A 12,502-nucleotide genomic window follows, 5' to 3' on the forward strand; every position below is an offset into this window, starting at 1 on the left:
CATTGTATATAATTGTTGTGTGTGTTTATCCTTGTTGTGTGTGACAGTTCGTTCACTTTGATCACATATGTCACGTCCTGCACCGTACTATTTCACTTGAGCACCTGAAATACAGTGTATATATGTATATATATTTAACTTTGTGTTTTGCTATGAGAAAAGAGTAACAAAATAAAAACCCAAAAATGTTATCCTACTACCAATGCTCCCTAGCGACTTATTAAATACTCGCTAATAACCTTGTCTTCCCTGAAGGACCACATAAGGCCTACTCCGAACCATTGTTCTAGAAAATTATTGTGAGGTAATGAAACCTCTTTCCTTCCAGAGTCTTCCAAAGGAATATGCCACATTAAAGGCATATTGGCTGTCTGTATATATGTTAACACACCTTCCTTCAGATAATTCACAAGCTCGTGTGAGTGCCACAAGTTCTGCTGCTTGTGCAGACAACTCAGGTATCTTACAGGACTCAACTACAGTTTTATTTGTTACAACTGCATAGGCTTCTGATGTATTTCCATCCTCTGTTCTAAGGCAGGAACCATCCACCCACAATTCTCCCTCTGCATCTGCATAGGCTATGTCCGTCATGTCTATTCTCCCTTTTGTTTGCTCTTCAGTTAACAAAATACAATCATGGTCTGAGTCCACTAGATCATCAGTGGGAATAGGTAACAGAGTGGCAGGGTTAAGCACATTGCATTTGTGAAGTGTCACATGTGCTGCAAATAAACAGATCTCATACTGCGTGAGCCTGGCATTTGTGAGGTGCTGCGTACGTGTCTTATTTAGTATCAGCTCTACGGCATGTGGAACATAGACATCAACTTCATGTCCCATTATTATGCTTTCTGCACGTTGTAGTGCTAAGGCGGTTGCTGCAACAGAACGTATACAGGAAGGTAAAGCCTTGGCTACAGTATCCAAGGTGGCAGAGAAATATGCGCATGGTCTTTTTTTTATGGTCACCAAACTGCTGGCATAGAACCCCAAGAGCACTCCCGTCAGACTCATGAACATAGAGTTGGAAAGACTTAGAATAGTCTGGTAGGCCTAAAGCAGGAGCAGAGCAGAGAGCTTGCCGAATGGCAAGGAAGCTTTGTTCATGTTCTGGCAACCACTGAAGGGGTTCGGGCGTGTCCTTGTGGGTCAGGGCCAATAAAGGTTTTGAAATCAAGGAGAAGTTAGCAATCCAATGTCGACAATAACTGGCCATACCTAAAAAGGCTCGCACCTGTTTTTGGGTGCGTGGCACTGGTGTCTGTAGAATCAATTTAATGCGCTTATCATCCAATCTTCTCTGCCCTTTCGACAGGATGTGTCCTAGGTAGGATACTTCCTGTTGAACAAATTGAATCTTTTCTGGTGAAACTTTGTGACCACGTTCAGCTAAGAAATTTAACAAATTAATGGTGTCAGTTGTACATTGTGCCTCAGAGATGCTACCAAGTAGCAGGTCATCAATATATTGTATTAGCACAGAGTTAGGTGATAAATTGAATGTGTCTAGTTCTCTCTTTAAGGCCTGGTTGTAAATGCTCAGGCTTTCTGTGAACCCTTGAGGGGCCCTACAGTAGCAAAAACTTCTCCCGCCTATAGAGAATGAAAAGAGGTACATGCTACCCTCATCTATTGGGATTGAGAAGAAGGCATTCTTCAAATCCACTACAGAAAAATATGCCATTTCTGGTGACAGTGTTGACAATATTGATACTACATTTGGGACAACCGGGAACTGTGGCACCACTATTTTATTAATTTCTCTTAGATCAACTATGAATCTGTAACTTTTTTCATTAGTATTTCCATCACTCTTTTTTAAGACCGGAAGAATAGGGCTGTTACAAGGACTGCCTGATATTTCTTTAACAATCCCTTCTTTTAGTAAGTCAGCTATTATATCCTGCAATCCCTTTAGACCCTCTGGAGCAATTTTGTACTGTGGTATTCTTGGTAATTTTACATTCTGTTTGACTGTAATAGTGACAGGTGTGATGTTCATTTTCCCTGTGTCATTTTTGTGTTTTGCCCATATCCTTGAATCTATTTGATCCATTATTTGTGCGGCAATATTTTGTATTCCTATTGATAGGAAACAGTTGCCCATTTCTTTTGTCATTGGTCCATCTACTTCCAAGAAAACTCCGTCTGCAGTGCACTTAATAGTGGCATTCATCTTTTTTAGCAAATCCAATCCCAACAAATTAAATGCACATTTGTCTGATATAAGGAATGAATGCGAGTCCTGAATTGGGCCTATACTGTATTTCAAGGGTGCTGAAATTGGGCTTGTTACAAGTATGTTGGTGAATCCCACTGACTTATTTATTTTTCCCGAGAGAGGAACATCTGGAAACTTTTTCTTGGTTAAGGAGGAATTGGTGGCCCCTGTATCTATTAGTAATTCCACAGGTGTACCTTCAATCTTACCCCTCACATATGGTCCAGTGGGATCTACAGGGATTACCATCCTCTGTATTAACTCTCTCGGGCCCCCCTATTGTGCATAATAGTCCCAGTCCCCTTGGGGCCCTTCCTGATATATTCCATCATAAGGGTGATGCACCTGCATTTTTGGTATTTGTTCATTAGCAAAGAAATTTGTGTTGGGGGAATACTCTGTAGGGCCATGTTGTGAGTCACGTCCTTGCTGTTGATATCCAGCTCTTCCCATGCTCCTTCCCCGGCCTCTTGATCTTCCCATCCCACCCCCTCTTTGTGACTGCTTGACGGGGTGTGGGCATTGAGCTCTCCAGTGATCCTGACCCCCACAATTAAAGCATCCTTGTGTGTGTGCTTGTTCATTTGTGGTGGTATGCTGTGTAGGGGGAGTAGAAAATGACCTTTGTGGGCCCCCACGGCCTCTTGCTCTACCCCTGCCTCTTTGTCCTCTGCCGCTATATTGGTTTGCCTGTTGAATCAAAACTTTAGTTTTTAACTCTTTTAATTTATTATTTTTACTTTCCAACTCCTTTTTACCTAGCATTTCGTAATACTGTGCCAATTGTAAAACTTCTGTTAGTGGTTTGCATGACCAAGTAGGGTTGTACTCTAGAATCCCTTTTTTAATTGATGGTTTTAAATTATTTACAAAACAAGAGACAAGTGCACTTTGTGTTGCTTCCTTTTCAGTATCTAAACCACTTGAAGCTGTGAAGACTTTCTGTATTCTAGCGAAAAACCCAGATACTGTTTCTTCAGTGTCTTGAATGCATGCATTTAATTTTGACCAGTCTATTTGTTTTCTGGGTACCAGTGTATTTACTTTAGCCATTATTTTTGCTGGTAAGTCTCTAATATCATCCGATATGTCCTGTCCTTGTTCCCTTTTTGCTTTAGTAATATTTTCCCATTGCATTTTTAAGACTTCATCATCCTCTCTCCTTATTTTTCCCCAAATGTCTGGTGGCAATATTATAGAAAACATTTGTTCTATGTCATCCAATGTGAGAGTGCCAACTCTTAGTATTATTTCTGTCTGTCTGTACCATTCTTCTCTGTCTTGTCTAATGTCTGGAAACTGAAGTGCAAATCTATGTAATTCAACATTTGACCATGGTGTGTGAACTTTAATAGTGGGCTTCCCTACCTGACTTCCTGGTACTTCTCTTAATGGCATGGCTATAGAAGTGGAAAGAGTACTATCTTCCTCCTCTTTACTTTTTTTCCTTTTTGTACATTTTTGTTATAGTATCAGAAGAGTATCTATCCATTCAGCTAATATCTGGACAGCCTCTAATATATCTGTGCTTGATGCCCCTACATCATCTATTGCTGCTGATATTGTGTTGCTATGAGCACAGGACAATCTGTCAGGTTGGGGGTAGCCGTCTTCCTCAGGCCAATATTTTTCCCAGTCTTTAAACCAGTTGTAACTTTTCTTGTCTAATTTTTCCAAAGCACTGCGTTGAAGCGCAGGCGTGAAATCTGTGGGGAAGCGACTTTTTGCAGTACGCCATGTAGAAGTACCATTTTTCATAATGTCTATCACCCACTCGTGTATCATTTTCTGTTCTTTTTCTGTTATTTTTGGCCTTAACCCTTGTCTACCAGAGGTAGAGAGAGGCGTTTCTTGTAGTGATATAGGTACTGTCTTACTAGTTGGTGATGTATATTGAGGTGTGTGTGTCTGTGGTGCTCATTATGACTAGTGGGATCTGTTTATTTGCAAGCAGGTTACAGACAGAAATTAATATAAACTACGGTTCAATTTAATATTGTCATTCAGCAAAGGCCAACTTTTTTTTTATCTTTTACAGGAGACTGTGGGGCACTTCCTCCCCCCCCCCCCCCCCAAATGGACTCCTTGCAAATAAAAGTGCAGGCAAATGTCAACCTGAGAAGTTATTCTGATAAAAATCATCATTTCCAGAAGGTTTATGCTGCTAGCTGGTGGAGAATTGCAAATTTTGTATTTTCGCAAGTGCGAGATTGTTGCTGCCCGCCGCATCTACAAGTTCGCAATTGCGAACTCCCGCGATACGTGATCACGGCGCACTTGCATTGACAAACTCTGTGCAAGGTGGCAAGCTGCGATGACGTAATCGTGCTCGCCAAACTCCCGCGGGATCCCGCAGCAAGATCCAAAATGGCGCAGCACTCGCAAAATATCGAGAAAAACAACTCGGCAATCGCTGAATGACGGTAAGTGAACGCCGCGCGCCGCAAAATTGTATCACCAAGAAAAAAAAATCCGCTGCGTGCGAATTTGCGGATTTTCGGTAAATTCGCGAGCGTTCGCGGATCGCGAATTTACAGAAAATCCACAAAATCCGCGAGTGGAACGGATTTTCCGCCCATGCTTAGTCATGACGCATGGCAAAAAACCCATGTTTAGAAAAGAAAGTCGTGCACTTTAAAAGCACGCAAAATCACAGAACCTCAGACCTCCTTTTGCCATTACGTAGGCAATAACCTAAACTCATGTCAATCTGAATCCAGGCCTATATCTATTCTCATCAGGTCATCAAGGTGTTGCTGTAACATCATCTTATTATCCTTCACTTCTGTGAGGACTGGTCTTCTCACACAGATCGTAGCACAAAGACTACAAATGGCGGGACCACACTGGATGCATAAACAACATGAGAAAAGGATAGCTAACGCCATACCAAGGAACATCAGAATCTTTCAACCCCATTTGGACAGCGATTCCCATAACCATCCCATCAACGACCAGTTACCTTCGTCTACATGAATAGACTCAGAGATCTTATGTAGTCTAGAGATGGCTTGGTACACTGTCGGGGCATTATCTGGTATGAAACGCAGCAACTAGATCTAATCAATTTGCATACCCCACCTCTATCTGCATGTATAATATCTAAAACAAAACTGTTCTGTAATGTCATAAGGCGATCCGCTTGAAGCTCAGCTGTAATATTGCTAAGGGCACCTGCAGTCTCATTAATAGTGGCCTCGACCACTCTCGTAAGCTGACGAATATTCCTACTATTAGCCATAGGACCCCAAAAGGGTAGAAAACCCTTGAAGAAGCCTCCAGCTTCTTGTGCGACAGTATCTTTCGCATCGATAATACCTCTACTATCTTGTCTTATGGTAGTCAAAAACAGCAGTGTATGTAGGGGGAAGCAAAAATGCCACGTAACATGTGCCGGAAAAATCAGATGGTAACCATGTGTATGCTCTATCGTGACAAACAAAATACGTGCCTTTAGCTGGCACGAATGGAGGAGATTTCTGGGATGTATAAACGTATGTGTGAACACACACACTCTTACCAAACTGAGCTCTCGGATTCTGACCATTACCTTGCAAACAGAGATGACCTCGGTGGGGTATAATCCAAATAGGAGGAGACCTTCGCTGCCTTTCTTTCTCCGTCAAGCTAACACTATATGTCGTCTTATTCCAACCGACATATGCTTGTACCTCATCTCTAGGGATAGCGTTATACGCATAGATATCTCTAATCATATCAACTATTCCCCGTATCAAGGCATTATTACTTGCATTGTCTTTGACAGAAGGTACAGAAGAGGCTTCATTGCATAGATAAACATTGATTGGAGTGCCCAAACTGACCCATTAGGCGAAAAAGGCAAAGCCAAATATGGCATTCCCTTATCTGTAGTATGTGGCATAAGACCAACAATTCGTGGTATTTATGACTAGCTGATGCTGATGCAACATGTGTATAAACGAATTGTTCACAAATTCTGATCTTCGTGTCTGTTCATGTTCAGGTAACGTATGAAACTCATGCGGAGAAACATTAGAAAAAGAAAGAGTAGGTTGGGAGGTAGATGTAAGTGGCAATTGTGTGACATTGAAAATCCAACCCACACAAGCTAACGTAATATTCATAAGCATAAGAAAACACATTATTAAAAAACATTTGCTACGAATCAATATACATATTCGGACTTTAGAATCCACTTTCCTAACACATTTATCAGACTCAAAAAACTCCATCCTCTAACATGCTGCTCACGGAAATTTTCCTTCTTCACTTAAGTATGCGCCAAGATCGCACTAACGACCCTGAACCACAGACCTTGTGTCAATACGCGGCTCAACCCTTAAGAACTTCCTACCGTGACCCTGCAGCTGAGTCCGGATGGTGACTCGAAAAAGGAAAAAGCAAAAAAAAAGTCTCTTGATCTGACAAGGTGTAATTCACTATATAAATAATTCGGTTTTATTTGTCCATAGCAACAGGCTTTCTTGGCCTCAAATCGTAGCGTTCTTTATCAGGTACAGTTGGATCCTGAAATAAAAGTTCCGGATTGGTGGTGTCAATCTTTAGATGAGGAAGCACAGCAGCTTGCAGAACATCATCATCGTTCTGACCGTTTCCATGTCAAATAAGCGTCACTAAATGGAACAAATTTGGGGACTCTCTCGCAATCTGTGTCAGCTATACCATCCCTCACCCACTGATCATACGGTAAAGGCAAAGGAACATTTTTCGTATGGGTGGCATGCACCCAGTTCTTTTTACCAGCTACTCTAACAGCAGTTCTAGTGACCAGCAATACCAAATAGGGACCAGTCCATCTCGGTTCCAAATTCTTGGATCGCTGAAAATTCTTCGTCAAGATAAAATCACCAGGTTGGATCGTGTGCCCTGGATCTGTAGTAGCTGTCGGCAAACTGTCATGTACCTGTTGGTGGAGAACACGTAATTTAGCAGTCAAGTCATGTAAGTAATCCACCAACATAGGGTACCCAATACTGCTGTATTCTTAAGGACGAGGCACACCCCAAACATTCGAAGGACGACCAAACACAATTTCATACGGACTAAGTCCCACTCGAGAATGCACAGTCATCCTTGTTGACAAAAGAGCCAAGACCAGTGCTCGCTTGTACCTTAGCTAATTTCAGCTTCAAGGTACCATTGTAACATTCAACAAGTCCAGCAGACTGGGGGTGATTCACTGCAGGGAACTTCTGATTTATTCCCAAACCAGCACATACTTTCTTCATGATTTGACCCACAAATTCACTCCCATTGTCCGACCATACAATTCTCAGCAAACCATACCTAGGGAAGTACTCTCTCAGCAAAACCTTGGCTGTAGACAAGGCAGTATTATCCTTTAGGGGGTAGGCCTCTATCCACCTGGAAAAGGCACAAACAACCACAAGGACATACTTCAAATTATTGCATCTATCCAAATGTATATAATCTAGCTGTATCACCTCAAACGGATACGTCGGAGGAGCAAAATGACCAGCTGGAGTTGGAGTTCCCTTACCAGGATTATACTTCAGACAAATCATACAATGTTTCACCTCGTTCTCTGCACATTTCGGAATTCCAGCATTCTGCCAACTGGAGCCAACAACTTACATATTCCCTTCGAACTTATGTGAGCCATTCCATGAGCCATTGTAAACACTGGGAGCACATACGCATCAGGCAACAGCCATCGCTGGTGTTCTGACAACTCAACCCAACAACCTGTCGAATCCAACATACCCATAGTTTCTCTCCAAACACTCACTTCTTTCTCAGTCGCTTCAGCCGGAATAATTTTCACACTTTCTATTGTGTCTTCACACATTCCACCAGCCATAACCCAATTAGCTGGGCCTGCAACATACATACGGCTCATCATGTCTTTCGCCGTTTCCTTCGCAACTTCATCTGCAAACGCATTCCCTCGACCAACATCGTCCACAACTTTCTTATGCGCACTACACTTCATAATTGCAATCTGCTTTGGGAGAGTGAGAGATTCCAAAAGTTCATTCACCAACTGCCCATGCTGTATTTTAGTTCCATGCGAAGTAAGGAACCCACGCTCTCTCCATAAACGCCCAAAACTATGGGCAACACCAAACGCATACTGGCTGTCGGTGTAAACATTCACTTGCTTTCCTTCTGACAACACACACGCTCTAGTCAGTGCAACCAACTCTGCTGCTTGCGCAGAATTCCGTGGTATGCGTGCTGTCTCAACAACTGTATGTAAAGTTGTAATAGCATACGCTGCAGTCGTTTCACCATTCGGAAGCTTAAAACACGACCCATCTACCCATAGGGTACCATCAACATCCGTAAGGGGAGTATCCCTCGGGTCAACTCTAGCCTTCGTTTCTTCCTCTGTACGAAGAAAACAATCATGCTGTTCCTGAGGATCCGTCTCTGTAGAGATCAGTAACAACGTAGCTGGATTCAACACATTGCATCTTTTAATGTGCACATGACTAGCCAACAATGTCAACTCGTAACCTGACAGACGTGCACTAGTAAGGTGCTGTGTCTTAGTCCTGTTTAATAAGGTATCCACTGCATGTGGGACAATCACAATCAACGTATTATCCAATACCAAACCAGCAGACTGTCGGATAGAAACAGCCGCTGCAGCTCTAGCTCTCAGACAACTCGGCAACGCCTTAGCAACTGGGTCTAACGTTGCTGAAAAATACGCACATGGACGCTGCTTGTCCCCAAATAGTTGTGTCAACACTGACAACGCACAACCTCTCTCATGCACGTACAACGTGAAAGGCTTACTATAGTCTGGAGTACCCAACACAGGAGCTGAACGCAATGCATTGCGTAGTTCAGAAAAACTTTTCTGACATTCGTCAGACTAAGGAAGAGGATGCGGAGTATCTTTCAGAGGTTTCGCCAACAGTGAACAATTGGGGATCCACTGTCTACAATACGATGTAATACCTAAAAAGGCACGCACTTCTCTCTGTGTGGATGGTACATTCATTTGCGCAATTGCTTGAATTCGTTCTGGGGTCAATCTCCTTCCCTCCTTCGACAAGAGATGACCTAAGTAGGTTACTTCTTGGCGACAATATTGTAACTTTGAAGGTGACATTTTATGATGAAGGTCAGACAAATACCGCAACAAATAAAGAGTAGCCTTTTACAAATCTTTTCATCATCAGCAGTAATCAACAAATCATCGACGTACTGAATAAGAGTAGCACCAACAGGTAACACAAAACCGTCAAGCTGAGTTTTCAACGCCTGACTATAGATGGAGGGACTTTCACAATAACCTTGGGGAGCTCTCTTAAACCGGAAGCTTCGGCCTCCTAATGAGAAGCCAAAAATATCCCTGCTCTCCTCAGCAATAGGAATACTGAAGAAAGCATTCTTCAAATCGATGACAGAAAACCAAGCTGCCGAAGCAGGAATCAAAGTCAACAAAGCAGTAATATCAGGTACCACAGGAAACTGTGGCATGACAATCTTGTTTACCTTTTGAAGGTCGATACACAGTGGCTGAGCAGCATCAGTACGTTTAAGGACAGGCAAAACAGGACTGTTACAATCATTACCTCTCGTTTCCTCAACTACACCCTTCTCAACCAGATCATAGACAATCGCTAAAAGAGCTCTCTCACCATCACTCGAGATCTTGTATTGGGGAATATGAGGCATTTGACTTAAGGGTGACAACATAAGGTGGAATCTGCAAAAGACCAACATCATTTGGACCTGTAGCCCAAAGTGTATCAGGAAGCGAACGCAATTCCAGTGGCAAACAATCCTTAGACAAATACATTGGGGAAATTACTTCCTTACTGAGCGTAAGTTGTACTCCTGAAGGAGAACAATGTAATGTCGCATACAATCTTTTCAGCAGGCCCAAACCCAACAGATTCTCACCACAACCAGTCGTTAGAATAAGTGGAGCTTCCAATTCACAAGGGCCAATGGAAAGGGACAAAGAACTAGAAACCGGATTACGAACTGGGGCGCCTGAAAATCCTACTGAAACATTGGTCAAGCCAGACAAAGGTGCGCCAGGAAGTTTAGAGTGCATAATAGAACTCTTTGTCGCACCAGTATCCAAAAGAAAAGGTTCTGCCACACCTGATGTAATCACTTCAACATAAGGTCAACTTTGATCTACTGGAACTGACACTACTCCCTCACATTGTCCTTGGCTGTCCTAGTTATCATTATAACCAGAACTCTCACCTTCGACATAGTAATCCTCAACATAGTATGGGCAGAATGACCACTCTGAACATTCTGTCTGTCAAAATAATTCACAGAATTCTGTAGGGAAGAGGAACGCTCATTCTGAGGGATCACACCACGTCCCCTACCTTTAGGAGCTTGCTGAAAACTACCATGACCTCTTTGACCAGATACACCATTCGCACGCAGTAACAAAGCCGGGCAACTATTCTTGTAATGACCTTCCTCTCTGCAATAAGCACACTGATTAGGGCCAGGGAAGAATCGCTGAACATAAGGCTCAGGCTTCTGTAACAATCTCTGAAATTGTGGAGGTTGCTGAAACTGAGGCTGATTCTGACGAGGCGGATAAGCTTGCTGTAAAAGAACTTTCGTCTTTAACTCTTTAGTTTTCTTCTCCACTTTATCCTTCTCATCTTTATCCCTATTCTCGTAATATTGTGCAGTAGCCATTATCTGGGCCGATGAAGCGACAGCTCATGAACTCTCAGAGTCCTTTAACTTATTAGAAAGTTCGGGAAGCAAATTAAAAACAAATTTATCCACAAAAAACCTTTGACCACCCTCCGTACTCATACCCTGACCACTATGATAAACGTCTCTTCAAACCTAGTAAAGAAATCATGCTGCTAACTTATCCCAATTCACTCGTAAAGCGGGCATCATCGTTTTCATCAGATTAATCATTCTACCTGGTAATTCTGAAACTAAAGGTTCAGGTTTAGCACCTCCCTCCTGTCAACCATCTGCAGCAACAATATTCGCCCAGGTATCACCTAATTCAGCAGCATGATTCTCATGACGAATCTTCGCCCACAAAGGTTGAGGGACTACATTACCCATCAACAAATCGATGTCAGCTAAATTCATAATACACGCTTCAACTGTCTGGGACAACTCCTTGTAATAACCAGCAGGATTCTTACGAGGGTCAGCTAAGGTCTGCTTAAGAGCCAAGACCTCTGCTCTCTTCCAAGGGACATGTACCCATACTCTCTGAAAATGAGCCGGAGCGGCCTGAATACCCAAATTTACATTAGCCTGAACTGCTTCTTTCCATACAGGAGGAACTTCTCTCATAGGGTACTGTTTCACTTTCCTCCTAACAGAGGAATCAGGTTCATACAATGTCTGAGGCGAAATTCTAGATCTGAAAGCAAGTATTGTCTCTACGGCATCTGTAACATCAGATTCCACTATCATCCCTTTAGCAAAATCTGACTGAACATCGAGCACATCCTGCGGAATCGGACCCAACTCATTATCTTCCCATTCCTGACGCAGAAAAGTACACATTACATCAAAAACATACCTTTGCTTAGGCGGTTCCCACTGAAAGAAAACATCCATAACTGCTGGCAAATCATACCTCGGAGCATTTAAAATCCACCTACGAGCCAACAAATCCAACACTGACTACGACTCTGTTTACGTTCCGAAACAGGGGTCATATTTAGTGACACAAACAATGGTGACAACAGTCTCGGTCATTCGTTTTTGAGCAGAAGGGGAAGAAGTAGACATAAGAACAGGAGAATAAGTATTCTGAGGCAAGGAAGGTGTAGGGACAAGAACAGTAGAAGTCGAAGATGCAGAAGCAGAAGGCAAAGGAGTTTGAGGTAAAGCTGGTAGCAAGGCTGGCGACCCTAGAATGGGTTGCACAGGAGGAGGCAAAACCATCTGTGGAGCTCCGGGTGGCTGAACAACAGCAGGAGGTTGAACAACAAAGGGTGGAACAACCGGGGGTAATAGAGGCGCAGTAGCACCCTGCACATAGGGAGGAGGCAATCTCAGTAAATGAGAGATCAAAGGATCTTTTTCAAGGTCTTCCATCACTTTCGGAGGAGAAGATGGCAAGGCCGGAAAACATTTATCTATGGCCATGCAACGCTGTCTATCTAAGACTTCACTCGCAAGCTCTTCTCCATCTTCCTTAAACTGTCTAGCAGCTTGTAGTACTGACATATTCTTATCTTTCTTATCTCTCTTTGCTTGCTTAATTTCTCGCCGTTTGGCTTCCTTACGCCAAAGGCGGAAAGAGTCAAACATTGCCGGCCGGGCTTTCTTCTTAAATAG

Source organism: Lissotriton vulgaris, chromosome 7, assembly GCF_964263255.1.
Source record: "Lissotriton vulgaris chromosome 7, aLisVul1.2, whole genome shotgun sequence".
Classification (NCBI taxonomy): Eukaryota; Metazoa; Chordata; class Amphibia; order Caudata; family Salamandridae; genus Lissotriton; species Lissotriton vulgaris.